Source organism: Malaclemys terrapin, chromosome 1, assembly GCF_027887155.1.
Source record: "Malaclemys terrapin pileata isolate rMalTer1 chromosome 1, rMalTer1.hap1, whole genome shotgun sequence".
NCBI classification, from domain to species: Eukaryota; Metazoa; Chordata; order Testudines; family Emydidae; genus Malaclemys; species Malaclemys terrapin.
This window is the reverse complement of record NC_071505.1, coordinates 181,323,901-181,347,026: the sequence shown is the minus strand read 5'-3', so window position 1 is coordinate 181,347,026 and position 23,126 is coordinate 181,323,901. Positions and strand designations below refer to the sequence as shown.

At 41.8% G+C, this 23,126-nt stretch overlaps 1 long non-coding RNA gene across 1 annotated transcript in view; it reads left to right on the top strand.

Moving 5' to 3' along the window:
* LOC128847762 (uncharacterized) overlaps window positions 1–1,249 on the top strand; it is a 43,379-nt gene extending 42,130 nt beyond the window's left edge. Inside the window, exon 6 of the long non-coding RNA XR_008446948.1 lies at window positions 917–1,249. This is a non-coding gene — a long non-coding RNA (uncharacterized LOC128847762). The remainder of the gene's footprint in view (window positions 1–916) is intronic.
* Window positions 1,250–23,126: the final 21,877 nt, after the last annotated feature.

Below are 23,126 nucleotides of genomic sequence, written 5' to 3'. Positions count from 1 at the left end.
TAATACTAATCTGAGGGAATTTGATTTGGACCATGCTATTGAAGTAAGAAACTCTTTTTTCACTTTGAATACTAGTTGGTAATTCACTTTCTTATGTGATGGCCACCACCTTGACTGACACTTTGAATTGCAGAAATAAGAGCAGAAGTTAGTACAGTTTGAGTTAGAATTAAGCTTACAAGGTGAGAGCTGTAACAGACTGCCATCCTCTTTGGATCAATCTCTGTGCCAGTAAGGTAATACACACTGACGAGTGGGTTACGTCATAATAGTTGCTTTTTAGTTTTTCAATAAACATGAACAATCAAATCAGTGCAGTAAAACAGAGTACTGTATTTTACATTTAAATGATGTCAGACAAAACAAGCAATATTTGCAATAAGCAAATTATCTCATTGTAATTCTTAATCAGATACTTGACCTGAGTAAATGCTAATGGAGTTATACATACAGTGGACACCTAGAGGAAAGCATACTGTATTTCATTGTTTACAGTAATCTGTGCAAGCCTCACTTTGCTTTCAGACTCACTAAGCGATTACCCTGTAACTCAGCTAATCTGCCAAAACCTAGCCACTAGGGTGCAGTTATGTAGCACAAGCAACCATATGGAATTTTTATAAATAGGTCTTGCTGTCTCAAGAGGCTTTTTATTTTTTTAATGTCACTAACATTTTGACAGTGGTTTAACCTTCTTAATAGTTATGTAGTAGTGCAGTGGGAAGCAAGGAATTCTGATTTCGTAAATAGAATAACTAGTCATCCTTTCTTCAGAGAGGCTTATAGAACCTGTTATAACTATTTATTATTTCTATAGCACCTGCAAAAGGGATGAGTGTCACATTAACAGAGCTCTGTAGCTCAAAGTAGGCTTTGGTTTAATACGTTTTTTGTTTTTGTTTTTTTTTAAATCTAGATGCAGAATTTAAGGAATAAAGAGCTAGAGTAGTAGCTGGTGTAAACAGGTATAGCACCATTGGATAAAACTATGCTGGGGATCTGCGCCGAAGTAATGTGCTCAGAAGCCTGAAGCCAGCTTCCATGGTAGCTCCCCCCCACATACCATGATGGAATTTGGTTCTAAGTACAATTGTTTCATGTTTAAACGTTGTTGTTTTTGTCGATCCACACTGAAACACATTTGTTATAATGTTTACTTTAGTGTATTACTATTGGGCAGGGACTTTATTTGTCAGTAAAGAGCCATCATTAATGCTATGTAAATAATAATTAGCCAATGTGTGCTTATACAAACTTCTAAACAGTGAACAAATAAATTTTTGTTACTGCATTTTTGTTGTAGGTAATAAACAGTCATTGGTAGCCAACATTTTTTCTTTTCTGCGAGCAGTCAACTGGCCATGTTTCCAGTATATAGAGTGCAAATGACTCATACTGTGAATGGGAAATAACATGTCTGGTATTGAGATAAGAATACATATATTCATGGAATGATCCTTTTTGTCCATCCAATGCTCTCTTTTTTCAGTACACTGCCCATACTGTTACAGCTCCCTCTCTCAAAAAAAATTAGTTATTGCACACATTGTTATTCCGTATGTTTCACTATTTTCATTTTTACAAACTATAGCTGGATACTGCAACCCTTTCTCATGTGATTAGTCCTAACTCACGTGACTGTCCAGTTGAAAGATGGTCACGCTTTTGTTGCTGCTGCTGCTGCAGATTGAGTGAATTGAATCAGTCAGGAGCTCCTTGCATTCCTCCATTCCATCTGCCCTTCCAAACACTCTCCCTGCATGCCACCCTCCCATTTCCCCCTATTTCAGGGGATGCAAAATCTCCCTGCAATCCCCCCCACCTTCTGGGATGCCCTATTTCTCCCCAATTGCAGGGCTCTGTGTGCCCCATCAGCCCACCCAGGCTCCCCCTTCCACCACATTCCATGGTCCCCCATATGCCCCACTTCCAGGGGTTGCTCCCTCTCATTCCTCACTTCCTCTCATCTCTACCATTCTTTCCTTCTCCATCATGTGAGTTCTTTGTTCCCCATACCATTCTTCCCTCATTCCAATGGCTCTGCTCCATAGGCGCCAACTCCATGGGTGCTCTAGGGCTCAAGGACTCACAGAAAAAAAATAGGGGTGCTCAGCACCCATGAGCCATAGTGATTCCTGGCCCCATCCCAAGTTGGCCTAGTCCCAGACAGAGCTTGAGTGTGGAATGTGATAAGTTCTGTGCGGCTAACAGCTTCTGCCTTTGGGGCAGGGAGTTTGTTTATAAACAGAGGCAGGGTGATTAAGATAGCAGAAGTCTTGTCATTAAATTAAATTAAGGATGGTTAGATGATCCTGAAAGTATTGCCAGGCACTCCAGGTGAAAGATAGGAAACAAAGGTAGGAATAACTGGTCCATTTTCAGAATGGAGATAAGTAAATAGTAGTGTCCCTTAGGGGCCCATACTGGGACCAGTGCAGTGCAACATTCATAAATGTTTTTGAAAAAGGGGTAAAGAGTGAGGTGTCAAAATTTACAGATTATACAAAATTGTTTAAGATAGTTAAGTTCAAAGCTGACTGCACAATGTGACAAAGGGATCTCCTAAAACTGGGTGACTTGAAAACAAAGTGTGAGATGAAATTCAATGTTTAATGCAAAATAATGCACATAGCAAAATACAATCTCAACTATACATACAAAATGATGGGGTCTAAATTCGTTGTTATCCATCAAGAAAGAGAACTTGGAGTCATTTGCAGTGTTCCAGAGTACTGCAAATTTATAAGAATCCTTCTCACTGTGCCTGTAGAATCCTGAACTGTGGAACACTCATTATACTAAGGCTCTGTGTTTTCTCACAGAAGTCACGGATTCTGTGACTTCTGTAGCAGCCCGTGCGACTGGCCCGGGAGCAGCTCAGGCAGCCCCTGGGCCAGTCGCACTGGCTGCTGCTGGGGCAGTCTCAGGCCCTCCTACCCCCCCCAGCAGGAGTTTGGGGGGGGGGGGGGGCTTAGGGCTGGGGATTGGGTTGTGGGGAGATGCTTACCTGGGGGGGCCTCCCTAGAAGGGCGACAGAGGCTCCCCTCCCTCCGCTCCTAACTCCATGTGCCGCCTCCACCTGCAGGTGCCGCCCCCGCAGCTCCCATTGGCCTTGGTTCCCAGCCAATGGGAGCTGCAGAACTGGGACTTGGGGCAGAGTGGAGGCAGTAGGTAGAGTGAGGAGCTGGAGGTCGCCACGTCCTAGGAGCCAGTAGGGACCCTGCCCCAGCCCTGCCATGCCATCCCTCACAAACGACATCTCAGCACCTCCCCGGGCTTCCGCACCCCCAGTACCCATGGCACCCCCAGGGCTGTGTCCCTCTCCCCCGCCAAGTTTTAGTCGGGGTATATTGTAAAAGTTATGGACAGGTCACGGGCCATAATTTTTTGTTTACTGCCCATGACCTGTCCATGACTCTTACAAAAAATACCCATGACTAAAATGACAGGTTTCAGAGTAGCAGCCGTGTTAGTCTGTATCTGCAAAAAGAAGAACAGGAGTACTTGTGGCACCTTAGAGACTAACAAATTTATTAGAGCATAAGCTTTCGTGGACTACAGCCCACTTCTTCGGATGCATATAGAATGGAACATATATTGAGGAGATATATATACACACATACAGAGAGCATAAAACAGGTGGGAGTTGTCTTACCAACTCTGAGAGGCCAATTAATTAAGAGAAAAAAAACTTTTGAAGTGATAATCAAGCTAGCCCAGTACAGACAGTTTGATAAGAAGTGTGAGAATACTTACAAGGGGAGATAGATTCAATGTTTGTAATGGCTCAGCCATTCCCAGTCCTTATTCAAAGCGGAGTTGATTGTGTCTAGTTTGCATATCAATTCTAGCTCTGCAGTCTCTCGTTGGAGTCTGTTTTTGAAGTTTTTCTGTTGTAATATAGCCACCCGCAGGTCTGTCACTGAATGACCAGACAGGTTAAAGTGTTCTCCCACTGATTTTTGAGTATTTTGATTCCTGATGTCAGATTTGTGTCCATTAATCTTTTGCGTAGAGACTGTCCGGTTTGGCCAATGTACATGGCAGAGGGGCATTGCTGGCACATGATGGCATATATCACATTGGTAGATGTGCAGGTAAACAAGCCCCTGATGGTATGGCTGATGTGATTAGGTCCTATGATGATGTCACTTGAATAGATATGTGGACAGAGTTGGCATCGGGGTTTGTTACAAGGATAGGTTCCTGGGTTAGTGGTTTTGTTCAGTGATGTGTGGTTGCTGGTGAGTATTTGCTTTAGGTTGGGGGGTTGTCTGTAAGCGAGGACAGGTCTGTCTCCCAAGATCTGTGAGAGTAAAGGATCATCTTTCAGGATAGGTTGTAGATCTCTGATGATGCGCTGGAGAGGTTTTAGTTGGGGGCTGAAGGTGACAGCTAGTGGTGTTCTGTTATTTTCTTTGTTGGGCCTGTCTTGTAGGAGGTGACTTCTGGGTACTCGTCTGGCTCTGTCAATCTGTTTTTTCACTTCAGCAGGTGGGTATTGTAGTTTTAAGAATGCTTGATAGAGATCTTGTAGGAGCTTGTCTCTATCCGAGGGATTGGAGCAAATGCGGTTATATCTTAGAGCTTGGACTGGGAATGGCTGAGCCATTACAAACATTGAATCTATCTCCCCTTGTAAGTATTCTCACACTTCTTATCAAACTGTCTGTACTGGGCTAGCTTGATTATCACTTCAGAAGTTTTTTTTCTCTTAATTAATTGGCCTCTCAGAGTTGGTAAGACAACTCCCACCTGTTTATGCTCTCTGTATGTGTGTATATATATCTCCTCAATATATGTTCCATTCTATATGCATCCAAAGAAGTGGGCTGTAGTCCACGAAAGCTTATGCTCTAATAAATTTGTTAGTCTCTAAGGTGCCACAAGTACTCCTGTTCTTCTTTTTCCATGACTAAAATGTAGCCTTACTCATTACTTCTGGAGGAATTCTCTGCCACTACACATGCACAGAGTTTATGTCCCATGCATATTTCTTTGCGTCCCTGAAGAAAAAATACTTTCTGCTGGGGAAGCAAAGGGAAGCCACAAGAGTGGTCATGTGACCCTACCCGGCAGCAGTGGCTTCCCCAGGAATTGAAATTGGGGGGTGTCAGGACCGATGAGGAGTGAGACTGTGAGGGTGAAAGTGGGCTGTATGGCACCATAGTAAAAGCTGGAAAATGTTTCATGAGCATTTATTAGATTTAACTCACGTTTTAAAATCATCACACAAATTAAAGTTGGCTATTCAAACCTTCTATGAAGCACTACGTCTACATCCTTCTTGGTTTCTTGTTATAATTTTGCACAACTCTGTTAATTAACTTCTTGAATGCAAAGTGTTCATCTTTGGTGGCTTCTCATGTGTCCGGTATTTCCATTCTTTCAGTTGATATGCTCATTAGTTCATTCACATGATCAGACAGAAGGTGATTTCTTACAGAACACAAAATTCTATTCAATGATGAAAAAGAACGCTCAACTGTAGCTGTTGTGACTGGGAGTAGCAAGAGATGAATTCCTACTTCTTTCATCCCAGGAAACAGAACACAAAGATCGGGTTGAGCCATTAGTGATGATAAAAAAGAAGTTGAAGTCAAATCTTAATTCATTCGTCGTATGATAGTCAAATTCTCCATTCTGTCCTAATCACATGGCAGCCCCAGTGCTGGTAGTGTCTCACTCCACTCAACTGTTGGTGTTTTATAGGACAGTCATCTGTAAAACCTATGGAGAGGTTGAGTAAAATCTAGAAGTCACTGTTGCAGATTTTAAAGAATCAAGTCTGTGTACTTTTTCAGTTATCTTAACAAACACTCCTTCACTTAAGGATTCAATATAAATGCCTTCATTAGTCAACTTCTGGGCTGAAGTCTTTGCTTCTTCCAGTACTTTTTCAATTGATAGATCTCTGATTGATCCAAATGTAGCTTCTATTGTTGGACAAAGATCTACTACTGTTGTAGCAGATGCCTGGATGGCATTGTTTAGTGACCCAAGTGGTTTCAACAGTAGACTTACAAGAGAGAGAATGGCAATAGTCTTCTCTGAACGTAGTAGCAAAAGTAATCCACCAGTCTCACTACTTAGATCTATCCCGTCTTGGTAGATACTTTCCAAAGCCAGTAATAACGGCTGGAGTAATTTTAAGACAACAGCCAAGGATCGCTCATGAGAAAGCCAGTGGGTTTTTCCAGGTTGGACTAATATGAACTTCAGTCCCAGTGTATCTTCTATATTTTCCAAGATATTCAGTCTTTTTGGACTCTTGCTGAAAAAAGAATATAATGAAGACATTAAATGTATAGCTTTTTTAATGTTTTTTGAAGATTCTGCAACTCATACTAGTGCTAGTTGGAGTAGATGGCCTCTGCAGTGTGTATAGGAGAGATTAGGGTTACACTTTTCTCTGAGCAAAGCTTGTACTCTACCAGGTCTTCGAGAGAAGTTTGCAGCTCCATCAAATGCACAAGCAGCCATCTGTTTGGGGTCCAATTGACAAGCATTTAACTCTTCTAAGATGTAGGTTGTCACAGATGCAGCCAATGTGTCTTCTATAACTTGAACATCTAGAAATGCATCTACTGGCCTACCCCTGACATCAAGATAACATACACAATGACTTAATACTTGATGCCCATTTGCATCGGTGCATTCATCAGCCACGTATGCAAAGTTTTTTAATGTGGTGAGAGAGTTCTTCACTTTTTCAACTGTTGAGTCTGTTCATACTTTTCAAATCTATTATACTTTTTCAGATACATGTATTTTATCATACACTGTATATGCTTTTAAAGTGTGTATTAATGTTTCAATTTCAATTCAAATTTCCAAACAGTCACTAAAATTAGCATGTAACTAGTTCACAAAACTGGGGGGGGTGTTGGGAAAATTCAGGGGGGGTGTAGGGAAATCACTGCCTGGCAGTATGTTTTGGGTGCCCAGGGCAGCCAACAGAAAGGGAAATCACTGTGGGGTGGGGGAGGAGACTGGGGAAGACCCAGTTGGTGGCTTCTACTTTGCGCCATTAACATTGCACCCAGAACCCCCCAACAAGCCTCTGTGCATCCAGATTTCCCCACTGAGCCACCCACACCCAGATTGCCCCCAACAGAACCCTCTCAACCCACACCTGTATCCCCCCACACTAAGACCCTCCACATTTGGATCCTGCATGGCTGAGACTACCTGCCCACACCTGGTGCACCTGGCACAGAGGGGCTGGGCCCTGGGGTATTTCTGGGGCAGGTCCACTCCTTGCACTGTGTCAGGGTTGGGTGCAGCCTCACTGCTAAGTCCATGTCCCAGAAAGGGGAGGGGGAGCTGCACAGTGATCTCCCACCTCTGTGCCCACAGTGGCTTATGCTCCTCAGTGCCATGCTGGAGCCGCCACATCTATTTGACAAATAAATATTTGCAGAATTTTTTAATGTTTTGGTGAAGAATGCCCTCAGGAGTAACTCATTCTCCAGGTTCAGAAGACTTAAAAATTATCTCCAGTCATCAATGGGACAGACACAACTGAATAATGTAGCTGTCCTTAACCTTAATGCATCAAGACCATACCAGGGAACTAGATGTAAATAAGATTGCTGACAGTTATCCAAAAAGCTACAGTGAGACGTAATGTCTTTAAACTGTACCGTTAGTGAAGACATTGGTGATTGCAATGATTTTAATATATTGTAATTCATGATAATGTATTTCTGTAGTTCATAACAATGTAATCATTATTAAAATAGTAAAGATACCAATGATAGACACACATTCAATAACTAGAATATGAAAGAAGTGTATAAATATGCTGAAAATAGCGTTCCCCCCCCAAAAAGTGGCGGAGTCCCTTTGCCCCCAAACACACACACCTCTTCAAAAGAACTCACTGGCAAAACAAAAGTCAGTGCTTGTGCTCTGCTCTCTCCCTTCCTTCTCTACCAGAGTCCCCATTCTCTACCCCATGCCTGGGGCTTTTTGTGCACACATTCTATCTCCCCCCTTCTTCCCCCCTTCCTTCTGTCTGGAGGACAAGTCACTCAGGGTGTTAACATTTTTAACTGTTTTAGGAGGATGGGCAGAGCTAAAATGAGGGGTATTATTATGTTGGAAGATGTTAACATGTAGACTAACATGTTCTGAGTAAATATTACAGTAATGCACAACTGTTTCTGTTGGTAAATTCAGTAACTGACAGTATATACCTGGGGGTTGACAAATGCCTGTTTAAATGGCTTTGTTACCACTTGAATGGCTCTTTAACAGTTTCAATGTTGTGCTAATGGGTCTGGAAGGCTTTTTCACTTTTAAGTACTAGATTTCTCCCCGCCCCCCCTCCCCCCTCCAAGGAAGACTCCCCAGACTGCAGCAGCCAGCTGTGGTGGGAGCCTGCAGGAAGGGTCAGAGCAGGGATAGGAAGAGATAGGATCATGGACATTAAGACCCAGGGTGCCCCAAATTTCCGGGTGCCCTACGCAGCTGTGTATGCCTAAGAATGGCCCTGCCACCCCCATTTCCTCCTTTCAGCTTGACTAATGGAGAAACAGAAATGTCATTTAGTTACGGAAGACCTCACTTAACTTGGCCAGTAAATGGAACTATCACATGAGCCTAGTATGATTTAATGGTTGTAGGACTGGGCACAACATTTCCAAACATAAAAATACACAACAGACTTGTTTGTGGCAGTTGTCATTATTTTAGACATTTCTATTTCCTTCAGTCTGTCAAGATACTTTCCTACTGTCATGTGGATGCAGAAATGTGTAACTGATGCATTTCAGTCATTTTCACTTGAATTTCCATCCAGAAATTCCATCCAGCTGAAACTATGACAGCCCAAGAATATGAAAATAATTTCCTACTTGGTGGCTTGTCCTCCAACATCACTGTGCAGAAATCTCTCTTCACATTTTCCACTGACATTTTCTCCATGATTGGGTGGAGACCATGCAGTATGTAGAATATTATATTGAATGCAAACATTTATGTGGCCACCAGTCTATCACTTACTGCCTATCGTCTTGTAGGTGCTTACCCTTTTTTATTTCCCATGTGTGTTCTATGTTCCCTTTACATAGTGTAGTTGAATTTGTGTCAGTCCCCGGATATTAGAAAGGGTGGGTGAGGTAATATCTTTTATTGGATCAACTTCTGTTGGTGAGAGAGACCAGCATTGGAGCCACAGCAAGCTCTTTGTCAGGTCTGAGAAAGGTATGTGGAGCATCACAGATAAAGGTAAGGTGGAACAAATTGTTTACCATTAGTTAGCACATATTCTAAGGGACTATTCCAGGTAGAGTGGCCCATTAATGCCTCTGCAGACATAGGACAAGAACCAGGGGTTAGTGGGTTACAGATTGTTGTAATAAGCCATGAATCCAATGTCTCTGTTCAGTCCATGATTTTTAGTGTCTAGCAGAGTTATGAGTTTAAGTTCCTGGACTCTGTCCTAAATTTTCCAATGTCTAGAAAATAAAACCTCCTCCATCAAGGCTTACATTGGTCTCTAATTATTAGGGGGTAAGAGAAGATTTCCATTTGAGACAGGTTCCTGGACTGATTAGACCACAGTCCTTAACCAATATGGTAATACTTATGTTCCTAATGTATATGTGTGATCTTCACAAAATACTTACCCTTCTGTTTTACCTGCTTTGAACAGTGAAATGGTTAACAATGTTGACTTTTAATATATCATAATTGGCAATTGATTCACCACCCATTGAAATAAATGAGGCAGTTCACATGTTTCATAGCTATTGTTTTAGGCTCTCTGAAAACTCAGGCAAAAATCACTTCATCAGTTACACACTAGGGTCACGCTTCCAATATATATATATCAACCATAACAGCTGGAAAATTCCCTTTTTTTATCAAGAGCACACACCACACTTTAGAAAACCTCAACTTCCTCTGTGAGTGGTCTCACTGAACTAAATAGGGCTATTGAGAGTAAAGTAGTACCCACAAAACTGGCTGGCACACACAAGCTTTAAATAAAACACACATAACAAAAGTGGTACATTTTTATTAACAATTTAAAGAGATAGTAAACATATTTCAAAATATTTGGAGTTTTTTAATATGTTGGCTTTTTATTGAGGTCTTTGGATATTTAATATGCTGTTCCACTAGGAACATCTCATTTCATTATTTTTTTTAAAAAAAGTAAAATTGGCATCTGTGATGGAATGCCAAATGGAAGAATTGCTTTTCCCTTCACCCCCAACTTTCTTTAAGTTGTACAAGTTTTCAGATTCTCTGCAATGCATGGCAATTTTCTTCTTTGATGTAGGTTTGGTTGCTTGCTTTTAATATGTATTTCTTTTAATCTCAATCTCTCTCTCTTTGTGTGTGCAGTTTTTCTCCCTGTTTATAGTTGTAATGAAATGAACTGAGCTAGAATAGTGACATCTCTATCAGGAGATTTGTTTTTGTTTGGATGGTTTATTTAGATTTGCATATTGTTTCTTGATCTTGAGTTTGTTTTTTATTCCTTACTCTGTGGTGATTATTTTCATTACTAAAGGTGTCTTCCCCCCCACCCCGAGCATCTGGTGGAGGGAAGGGTGTGAGTGAGAGAGAGATTTTCAGAACTTTGTTGCCTTGCAGTGGTTGTACATACCGGTAGTTACACCTTGAGGGTGACATTTCAAATCACACATTTATATGATCACTGGAAGAAATTCTATGCAAATGTTGCCTTCTAACAACATATGGTGCTGGTCTGTGATTACCAACCCCATGGGTTAGGGGTTGTTTTAAAAAAAATTGATTTAGGCAACATTTAGAGAAATTGGAGTAAAGTCCATACTCAGGAGTCAGGTTTGTCAGGAGAGAAGGTGTAGTAATTTCAACTGCATAACTGTTTGGGTCATGCTTCTGGAACCATGTGATTCACACTGGGCATACTCAGATGCTTACCTAAGATATAGTCACTGCCATATTAATTATATCCTATTTCCATAGCCACTCTCCTACCAGTACCTATCTTGGCAGCTGTGAGGCATGACAAAGAGGACCTTTTATACTCACTTACCAGCTTCCAGATTCCTGGCACCTCCTATGTGCTCTAATGTTCTTACTAACTGTGCTGATGGATTTTTGTCTTCATGAAGGGAGAGTGTGGCACCATCAATAAATGGGAATGGAGGATGAGAGGGATATGTTTTTGTGCATCACACAAACAGAGGACAAAACACTTGAACATTATGTGGAAATAATTCCTTGCTCCGATTTGTATATTAGCAGGGTACTGATAGCATGTGTTACTTTTTGAGGTTATTTGGTGTAATGTAATTAAGGAGCCAACACAATGAAGAACATACTGCATTCAGTGATTAAGAAGATACTCATTTCAGTCAGTCTAATGATCTGCTATAGTGAACTTACTTCGCAAACACTGCGGGGCCTGATTATCCACTGCCTTGCACCTGGCAAATATGCCTGTGCAAAGGGAGGGAGAAATGTCAAGTATAAATGTCTGTGTTTTGTACCACTTTGCTGGGGTATAACTGAGGTGTTTATACCCCTGCAAGGGTATAACAGGATTTTTCACACGTTGCCAGCTTTTCTGTTTGTCATGTCGCCAGATTTACTCAGGTGACCTACATTAGAATATAGCAGAGAGGAAGTTTTAGAACTTTTTCAATCTGCAGAGCCATTTCTTGCACATGATGGACTAGTTTCCCTAGGGCTTGTAGGTTGGTCAAAGCTATACATCCCTACATCATGGAGGCCCTCTGTGCCCCATAGGGGATTTTCTGCAAGAAAAGTTTTGTTACCATACTCTATAGAATTTTGTTTTGGGGGGCAGGTGGGGTAGAAGATTTCACTTACAGTGGGGACCCACAGCAATGCCACAGTAAAGGCTACAGAGGGAATGCACTGGACTACTATATCCCCCACTGGTTCTGCCCTCTGTGTGTCCTGCATTACCAACTTTTGGACATGTACCTGTCTTCTCTAGAATGTTCCTCACAGCCAAGTGCAACTGACGCTGCAACTGCTTTGCCGTGCCTCAAGCTTTCCCAGCTGGAGTTTCTGCCCCCGGGAGTCTGCATTGGCATATAAACAGTGAATCTGCCCATGTCTCTAAAAGGGTATGATTTTCATTTTCAGAGAGCCACCCAATGGACATATCAATTACAAAACCAAATGGGTGATCTTTGTAAACAGTCTGAGTCCCTATGCCAGATCCATGAGAACTTTCAGACGTCGAGTTAGCTGCAGAATCACCCCCTTCATAGGGTGTGGCTTTATCGGTAACTCAAAAACTTGAACCTAAACACCTTCTCTGAGTTTAACTGCTCTGAGTTTACCTACAGGGTCTCCTCTGAAGCTCCTTAATTTCCTCTGGGCCTAAGAGAGATTCCCTCTTCACTATGTCCTTATTGGAGCCATATACAGGCAGTCATTACAGTATGTGTGTGTTGGGGGGCAAGAGACTTGCTTCCTAGCCTGGGGTGACTCTTATATTCCCCTCCATGTACTTTAATGCTGCCACCCCATTAGTCTTGCTATAAAACCTTTTTATATGCTCAACTGCCTATATGCTCTCAAGATGCATGTTGTGAGAGCAGATACTCAAAACTGGTTAGAGTTGCAGCCTGTAGCCCTTATATGTATGGCTTCTCCTATGGTCAGCTGTACTAGTGACCGCAAGAGAGACTGCTGGATTTCTACAAGCTGCTCACAGGAGCATGGGTGTTGGGGGTGCTGCTGCACCACCTGGCTTAAAGTGGTTTCCATTATATATTGGGTTCACACAACATTGGTTCAATAGCTCTTAGCACCCCCACTATACAAATTGTTCCAGCGACCAGCACCCCTGCACAGGAGTACATTTGCAGTAGGGAATAGTAGCATGCTGCTCACCCCATTCTCCTTGTTTTTCTTCTCCCAGACTAGTCTGGCACTGTCAGATTCAGAAACACTGGTCTAAGGAGTAGAGTCACAAAAAGTGTATGGGGGAGGCATTTTCAAAGGCACAAATGGAATTTGATTACCTAATTCACTTTGAGAGTCAATGGTGTGGTGTTGGGGGCTGTGCCTTTAAGAGCTGAGCTTTCCAGCAAGAAAATATCGGTGGGAAGGTGAAGCTCTTGTTATTAGGCACAGCTATGTGGAACCAGATACTAAATAAAGTAGATCTCTTGTGAGTGCCTTAGTCACTGAGTGGTCACAGAACACTGCATGGCACCAGGAACAAGAAGAACTGGAGAAAAATACCCCGAGCAGAAGAATAGAGAAGTTAAGAGCTCCAAGAGCTGCAACTCTCTGGAAATGTGGAAGATAACTGGAGGAAGTTCAAACAGTGCTTTATTCTGAAACTTCATGCAATGTGTGCCAGTAAGAGTAAGGTGGCCTTTTTTGGATAGTGGCTGGTTTTGAAGCACTTGATGTGTTTAATAGTTTTTAGTTAGTTCATGCGGAGGAGGCTAACTATGAAACTATTACAGAAATTTTGAGGAGTACAGCGCTCCATGTAAAAATTAGACTCCTGAAAAATGTGTGTTTTAATTGTCGGGTACAAAAGGAATATGAAACGGTAAAAGAGATTGTAACAGAGCCAGAGGTGAGGCTGAACAGCCAGTCTTGCAATTTTGGGAGCAAGTTCCTGATGATGACCCAGATCACTATGGAACAAGTAATGGAAGTCACCCAGTCCAGAATGAAGCTTATGGAGGGTTAGGGTTGCCAACCCCCCAAGAATGCCCTGGAATCTCCAGGAATTAAGATTAATCTTTAATTAAAGATTGTCATGTGATGAAACCTCCAGGAATATGCCCACCTAAAATTGGCAACCCTAAGAAGGATAGACAGTGCTTTCATACTGGAGACATGATAGAGAAGCCAAAATAGTACAAGAAAAGAGACCTGAGGCAGAAGAAAGAGACCTATTGAGCTCAAAGTCAGAGTCCAGCAAAAACAGCACCTGGAGCTGCACTTGCTGTGGCAGCCAGCACAAGCTAAGACAATGCCCAGCATGTGAGAAAAGATATAAGAACTGCCTTTTGCAAGACTATGCAACCACTAGCAGAGTGTGGACAAAGAGGAAGACGACAGCACCACAAGCTCAGATTACTTTTTCATTAGTGCAATGGATATTATTTCAGCACAAGGTGAATGGAGTATCAATCTGAAAGCCAATGGAACATCTGTTCCTTTAAATGGGACACAGGTGCACAAGTACACATGTTGCCAGAAACGCTGTTAGTAACACTAAAAGAAAAGCCACAGGTAGAAAATAAATAGGTAAAACTCAGGGCTTACAGTGGTGAGTTAATCCCTACTAAGGAAGCATGTGAACTAAATGTAGGGGGTAAAAATATTGGAAAAGAAATAATTTTGTAAAAGAAAGAGTGCCCATTATTGTGTTTAAAAAAGTGTGTCAAGTCCTTCATCCCATCAGGAAGATACACTCACTGGAGGGATAGGGAACCAAAGCAACTGAGCGAGTTTGAGGATGACTTTCAGGAGATAGGGAAACTCACAGTGCAGAATAGAACAGAGAGCCCAACTATCCCACAATTCACACCTCTAGGAAACTTGCCCTGAGGAAGAGACTAAAATTGGAGCTAGATAGACCCATTGCTCTAGGAATCATAGTGAGTGAGTAGAAAAACTGACAAAGTGGATAAACTTGGACAGTGTAGGAAAAAAAGATGGAAATCTTTGCTTATGTATAGACCCATAAAATCAAATCTATAAAAAGGGAACACTTTCTACTACCTATAGGGGAGACATTTTTTGGGACATGGCTGATGGCAAATATTTTTCTATTTTTGAAGCATCAGTAGAGTTCTGGCAGGCGCCCTTACAAAAACAGACCACACCACCGTGCACATTCAACAACCTCTTTTGGGAGACACTTAATTTGTAGACTGCCATTTGAGCTGTGTTCAGATCCTGAAATGTTTCACTGGAAAATGCAACAAATGTTTGATGGTCTAGAGGGTACTAAGGTTTAGATTTGACTTCTACTCCCCCCTTCCCCTGACCAGCTCAAGGCGAGCGTGACCAGGGGCTCCAAGGAGTTTTGGAAAGAACCAAAGCTGCTGGGTTAAAGCTAAATGAAACTTATGTGCAATGGAAATAACATATCTGACAGATAAGTTTAACACAGAAAGGTATATAGATAGATCACAGGAAGGGTGAAACCATCACCAGTGTACCTGCCTCAACAGACAAGGAAGAGATTCAAAAATTCCTTGAAATGGTGAATTATGTAGAGAAATCTGTGCCTAATCTAGCTGTCTGAACCAGCACCCAGAGAACATTACAGTTAAAAGATGTCCAATGGACATGTTGTAAATTTTAGTGAAGAATTTGGGAAACTGAAATAGTTAATTAAGAGCAGGAGTGGTGGAAGCATTCAACAGTGAGGGAGCCACCATGGCCCTGCCCCTGTACCATCCCTTCCCCCAAGGCCCCGCTCCCACACTGACTCTTCCCGCCCACTCTCTCTGTCACTCATCCTTATTGCCAGTAAAAAGTGGCCCTCCCTGTTCCGACGCCCCTGATTAAGAGACCATTGTCCTGAAGTACTATGACAGTAAGCACAAAACTAAGTTGTCCACAGATGCCTCCAAGGACTTCTCACTTCCCTGAGACCCTTCCTAGAAGATGATACAGCTAAGCAGATGATTGTGCATAGTAAATCCAGGGATCGGCAACCTTTGGCCCGCGGCCCACTAGGGTAAGCACCCTGGCGGGCCGGGCCAGTTTGTTTACCTGCTGCATCCGCAGGTTCACCCGATTGCGGCTCCCACTGGCTGCGGTTCACCGCTCCAGGCCAATGGGGGCTGCAGGAAGCGGCGCAGGCCGAGGGATGTGCTGGCCACCGCTTCCCTCAGCCTCCATTGGCCTGGAGCGGTGAACCGCAGCCAGTGGGAGCCGCAATCGGGTGAACCTGCGGATGCAGCAGGTAAACAAACTGGCCCGGCCTACCAGGGGGCTTACCCTGGCAGGCCACGGGCCAAAGGTTGCCAATCCCTGGTAAATCTATGTTTTCTAGACGAGGTATACCTGGCATAGTAATGTTTGACAATAGGTCACAGTTTCAGTAGTTTACAGTGAAGAATAGGTTTAGACATGTAACCTCTAGTCTCCGTTATCCCCAATCCAATGGGTTAGTGAAAGATTGTGTCAGACTAATAAGCGCCTACTGAAAGTCTGTAGAGTCAGACTCTGATCTGTATTTAGCACTGTTAAATTACAGAATGGCAATAGTGAAGCATGGGTTGTCAGCTGCTGATGATGTGTTCCATGGAATACAAGAATGCCAGCACTGCTAGAAACTCATGTCAGTCACTTGGGGGGATTTTCAGATCTATCAAATTGGAACAAGATTCAGAATAAACCATGTATCTGGCAAGAATATTAATTACTAAGTGATTGCTGAACACTACAAATGGGAACTGGGTTCCTAACTACCCTTTGTGCTTGGGGTTAAATGGCTATAATTCTTCTTTGGAAAATAGCAACTTAGATTTCTCATCCTATGATTGATGTTTTAACTGACACACTGGTAAAGAGTTCAGATATCAACACTGAAATCTGAGCTCTGTTTGACATCACAGAGACTGTTTCAACATAATTTTCTTTGCTAGTTACAGAACCATGCAGATGCACATTTGGTGCCGGAAACTGCAAGAAAAGTGACTTAGGGGCTACTTTTATAGACAGTTGTTCAGCTGCTGATGCACAGATGCTGGTCAGTGTCAAAATACTTCCATTTAGCTTTTGCTGCACTCCATGGAGTGAGTCTAAATCCATTCTATGCAAGCATGCAGAGAACCACATGCACCATTTGCACAATTCCCAAAGTTTATCCATGCCCAGGAAACAAAGCGATGTTCTGAGGTAAAAAGTGCATGCCCTTGCTCTGCGACTGCTGTTCCTTATTCTGTAGAAGCTTCATTGTCTGTGTAGCAGGTCAGAGGGTGCAGAAAAATTGCTTCAGACTCTGAGATGGAGTAACCTACACTGTAAACCAAGGTGCCTGCAAGGGAAAGGGAAAACAAACAAAAAATCCACCTGCATCACAATAAGACCAATCATGCATTCTCGCCTCCTGCACCTGCCCGCTTTAGACCTAGTGGTCATTGTCAGAGGTGTGCATGGTAAAGGGCATTGTGCACACATGTCTACATTGTTTAAAAATTATAGTGTATGTACACTTCCATGCGGATCTGGAAAATAATCTAAATATCTTTCACAATCCATTGACAGAGAAGTCATTGTCAGGAAGAGGGTGAAAATGCACGAGAAAAATTACCCAGTTCTAGTTTTGGCTGCCTTTTAATAATATGATGAAAACAAAAGAAATATTCTATTAAAAGAGGCCCACCTTGTTAATACACTGACTAATAGTCCAATGTGGATTGTTCAGAAAAGGGCCCATAGTTTATCTTTTCCCCAAGCTAATGTATTCATTTACTTTACATTAAGGACTGAGGGGGAGCAGAAAAGCTTGTGTTGAGTGAGAGACAATTTTCTTAAAAGGATAACATATATGGAGGGAGGGAGAGAGATATGATATAGCATGAAACACTCTGACGATGATTATACCTGCTCTTAAGAGTGCACATGTGCGTGCGCTCTCTCTCCAGACTGTCTTAATGATTGATGTACCTGACTCAGATAATCACCAATAAGAACATTATCATTTTTACTAATGCTACTCCATAGTTTTCATAAATCAGGTAACTCTCCCAGTAAAGAGATTTAAAATCTAAGGTTGTTAGTTAAACCCATAATGGATTATTTCTTCCACACATTGTTAGAACCACTTAAGCTCCACCTTCAAGCGTAGGAAGTTTAATATTTATATTATTAAAGTACTATTAAAAGGTAAAGTTTGAAGAAACATAAGACACTTTTGGATTACTATTTAGAACACGTGAACCAATCCCTGTAGCAAACCTCGTTGCCTACTCTGTCCCCATATCTACTCTGGCGACACCATCAGAGGACCCAACCACATCAGCCACACCATCAAGGGCTCATTCACCTGCATATCCACTAATGTTATGTATGCCATCATGTGCCAGCAATGCCCCTCTGCCATGTACATTGGCCAAACCGGACAGGCCCTCCACAAAAGAATAAATGGACACAAATCGGACACCAGGAATGGTAACATACAAAAGCCAGTAAGTGAACACTTCAATCTCCCTGGTCATTCTATTACAGATTTAAAAGTCACTATCATTGAACAAAAAAACTTCAGAAACAGACTTCAAAGATAAACAGCGGAACTAAAATTCATTTGCAAATTTAACACCATTAATCTGGGCTTGAATAGGGACTGGGAGTGGCTGGCTCATTACAGAAGCAGCTTTTCCTCTCCTGGAATTGACACCTCCTCATCCATTATTGGGAATGGACTACATCCACCCTGATTGAATTGGCCCTGTTAATACTGGTTCTCCACTTGCGAAGTAACTCCCTGCTCTCCATGTGTCAGTATATAATGCCTGCATCTGTAACTTTCACTCTATGCATCCGAAGAAGTGAGGTTTTTACACACGAAAACGTATGCCCAAATAAATCTGTTAGTCTTTAAGGTGCCACCAGACTCCTTGTTGTTTTTGTGAAAACTACTTGTTTAATACCGTAGTTTCATACTGCAAATAAATGTTTAACTCCTTTTTTATTTTACCTTTAAATTACATTATTTTCTCTGTACACTTTGGCATTAAGATCTCGCTGGGCAAAAAGCAGGTATACATAGTTGTGTTGGTTGAACCTTTTTATGGGCTGAGTTAAAACTTCATTGAAATTGGTGTGTGTGAATGTGCCCTTCACTTAAGATAGTTGTGAGACCATTAAGTGGCCCTACCTAAAGTAAGGCCTAATAGAGGCTGCCCAGGAATTTTGCACTGTGTGGAGGAAAGGTCTTTTTTCTGAGTATTATTTTAGGTAAAGCGTGTGAGGGAAGAAAGAACAGACAGAAGGTGAGAACAGACAAGAACAGAGAGGGAAGCAGAGGCAAAATACCAAGAAAGCCAGTGAGCACAGTGTGTCCCTGGAAAAGGTTTGCGAGCGCACCTTCGGATTTGCTGGCTAAGGAGTCTTGTGGCTGTGACCCAAGAAACTGCTTCCTTTTGTTCCTGGCTCTTGATACATTCAGAGAAGCAGGAAGTGGCTATTCCTTGTAAATACTCAAGACTGCATCAAAGAAAATACCAGACTGGAATATTCCTGGAGTCTCACACTTTCACTAGCTGCTCAGTTCACAAAAGGGCAACAGTACAATATGTACACATAGTTCCATCAACTTAGAGGAAAAGAAACTCTCCAACTTTTGTGTGTGCTATGTTTTTCCCCAGGATAAAATCAACTTTCAGCCAACATTTTCAAAAGTGGCTACTGATTTTGGGAGCCCAACTCAAGACTCCTTAAAATGGGCCCAAGCTGTAGAGGGAAGGCACTCCACTCTTTTAGAAAATCAAGTTCCTTTAAGATATCTCAAGTTGCGCACTCAAAAAAGGAGGATTGCCATTGCATTTAGAACTTGGAAAACATGGAATGTTTTCATGAATGTAGCTACAGTGAATCCCATGTTGAGGATTTTGATTATCGGGATAGAGACTCTGAGCTAAACTCTATATTCAGTGCACTGTTGGAGTAGGGCCGCCACAGTGATGGATCCATTCTGACCTGTTTTGCTAAACACACAGTTGGCTGAGTTTTCTTCCAATGTGAGTTTTTCAGTGGGCAGAGGGAGGTTGTTTACCAGAATAACAAGTGCTGTCTTGGTGTCATGCTTTGGCTTGAAGTCTGAGTGAGCAGAATCCATGATGTGGCAGCTGACCAGTAGTGACATCCTTTTGTGTGTGTGTGATTAACTTCGTGATTAGCTTGCTTAGAAAAAGGAAGTTAAACCGTGGTTGTTAGTTTATGCCAATTGTAGCATTAAGTGGTCAATTTTTTAGTGTTGCTCAGATTGAGTTCTTTCAGATGGGTGTAAGGTGTCCCTCAAGAAAGTAGATCTGACAATCTGTGTTAATTGGGGTCCTAGACATCCTCTGCTCTTTTACAACCATGAAATGGCAGGAGGAAAAATCATAGACAATGGACATGATTGCAGTCAATTCTTCCATGAATTCTTGTGGGATTGAACCTTGTGCTGCAGGGTTAAAACCAATCTCTAACTATTAGAGATTGGAGGGTGGGGAGATTATCCCACATCTGCCACTGTAGAGATTTTACACCTTCCTCTGAAGCATCTTGCTCTAGCTACCGTTAGAGATGGGATACTGGACTAACTGTACCTTGGGCTTGATCCAGTATGGCAATTGCTATGTTCCTATGATTGGATTGAATTCATGAATGTAGGTCATTGTATTTCTGGACCTTCTCTTGGCTCCTTTTGGTGATGTATAGAGCCATCCGAGCTGTAGGTGATCATCTTGCTGAATTATGATGATGATTCCTCACAGTGAAAATTAAATGTCTGAAGGATATTAGAACCAGATGAAATCCAGGTGTGATGATGTAACACATTTCTAATACACAAAAAAATCACCTGACAATAACACATGAATACTCAAAATAGTCATTCCTGAATCCAGTGTGAGATTGGAAATTTATCAGGAAATTCTGCTATTACTGTTTTATCATGTGATTGCAATTGATGAGATCTGGTATGATGTACTAAAAATAAAAAAAAGATGTAGCTTTCTGAGAAGCATCACTCTAGCTGAGTGCAATTGGCAGAAAGGTGTAATCATATAACAGGGCAATTTTGTGCTGAAGAAATGACTCTCCTCCCCATTTAAAAAAAAAAAAAAATCTGCATTTTGGCACACACAATAAAGATTTGGGAAATCTCTTGGTGACATATTTCTGTTTTTCTCCTATAGATGAATACTGTAAATCAGAAGATGCAATGTACTTTAACTGAGTCACTTAAAAAGCCCTTAGAACTTCAATCTAATTTTATTTACATCAGTTTTACTCTAGTGTAAAGCGTTGATTTCAGTGGAGTGACTCCTCATTTACACACTTGTCAGAGAGCAGAATCAGGCCCATAAAGATTTGCAGCCTTTTCCTGCTCTTTTTTAAATACAGACTTTGCATTCATAAGGAAATGATAAGTTTAGGAGATACATTAAACAGATGTCATTATCAAGGCTTGGAAAAAGCCGAGCTACTACTTATAATCATTCATATTAAAAGCTGTTCTTCAGAAACCCAAGCATTTGATAATTTATTATTGTTATGATGGTTGTCTTAGAATACTCATTTCCTAGCTCTTAATATGTAGTGATGTTCTGAAAAATTAAAAAGGCAAAAACATTTTTTAAAATTGATATTTAGAGTTGAAGTTAAGGGAAATAAGTGTGGAATTAATGATGAGCCTGTTCTCTCTTCCTAGCAAACATTTTTTTCCATTTAGATCTTAAATTTAACACTTCCTACCAACTGCTCATAGATTTTTTTCATATTGATATTCACAATATTTTAAAAACATATGTATATTCAAAAAGTAGAGTTTTCAGAGAAATAATTAGAAATCTGACAGATTTCTAAACATGCCCTACTTAAACACATTTATTTAAAAGAAACAAAGACCAAAGTGAACTTGTTAAAGCTGGGAGCAGTCCAGAATTGGATGTGAAGCATTACAGTACAATACATGCTGGAAATGGAATTTGCCACTAATTAATAAATCCTTTTATGTAATTCCAAATTATTATTCAATAAAGGTTGCCCACCACTTTCTATTATCAGACCCTACTTTTGGTTGTCTAGAACATTGTCAAACTCTAACACAGGGATCGGCAACCTTTGGCCGGCGGCCCACCACGGTAAGCCTCCTGGTGGGCCGGACCAGTTTGTTTACCTGCTGCATCCACAGGTTCGGCTGATCGCAGCTCCCACTGACTGCGGTTCGCCGCTGTATGCCAATGGGGCATATGGGAAGTGGCGGCCAGCACATCACTCAGCCCGCGCCGCTTCCCACAGCCCCCATTGGCCAGGAGCAGCGAACCGTGGCCAATGGGAGCCGCAATTGGCCGAACCTGTGGACATGGCAGGTAAACATGGCAGGGAGCTTACCCTGGCGGGCCGCGGGCCGAAAGTTGCCGATCCCCGCTTAATAGTTTGGGCTGAAATTTTTCACAATGGTTATGTTCCTCAGGATGATTTTTCTTTTTAAAATTTCAGCAAAAATGGTTCAGCCAGTTCTCAGAATGAGATTAGGGAAAAATACATTGTTTTGTTTGTTGTTTAAAAAAAATGTACAGCCATCTTATTGAGAAACGCTGGCATCTCTATACTTTGAACCAGGAACTTGAAATTTGTCAGAGGAGTGGTCCTGTCAAGGATGCGCCATTCCTGTGAAAATCTGATCAAATGTAGCCAAGTCATGAGCCTCTGAAAAATCTCAGTTCACATATGCACAATAAAACCTTGCCAGACTGTTCCATCTGCATTGAGGATACTCCATCTCTTCACAGCACCTAAGTGCCAGCCAGACTGCATATGTTACATCCCCACAGAGCAACTGTTCATTCTCCATCCTGGGACTGAGCAGGACTTCCCCTGCAATTGCTGCTCCTGGCTGCCAGGGGCTGCTGTGGGAAAGATCTGAGAATACAAAGACTCTCTCCAATGTTCTCAGTACTCCCCCTCTTGGAGCCCAGGTAGTAAAGGGTTGGGGGGGAGAAGCCTGACTGGTACGCAGAGGAGTGAGGAGCTGTGACAGTGCCCCCCCCCACCCCCAAGGCTTTATGGAAATATGCTTATGAATGTATAAATGACATAACTGGAATCTGTTTTATGCTACATATGCCATGTAACATATCTCTGTAAAGGTTATGATCTACTGAATACTTTCCTCCTATTTGCATGCATGTATCATTTTTGTACTTGAAGTTATGAATATTGGCTGTATACTTGTTTGATTTCTAAGTAAGCTTTGCAAGGCATTTGGTCAGCTTCTTTAGAAAAAAGAAGAACAGGAGTACTTGTGGCACCTTAGAGACTAACATATGCATATGCATCCGAAGAAGTGGGCTGTAGTCCCCGAAAGCTTATGCTCTAATAAATTTGTTAGTCTCTAAGGTGTTCTTCTTTTTGCGGATACAGACTAACACGGCTGTTACTCTGAA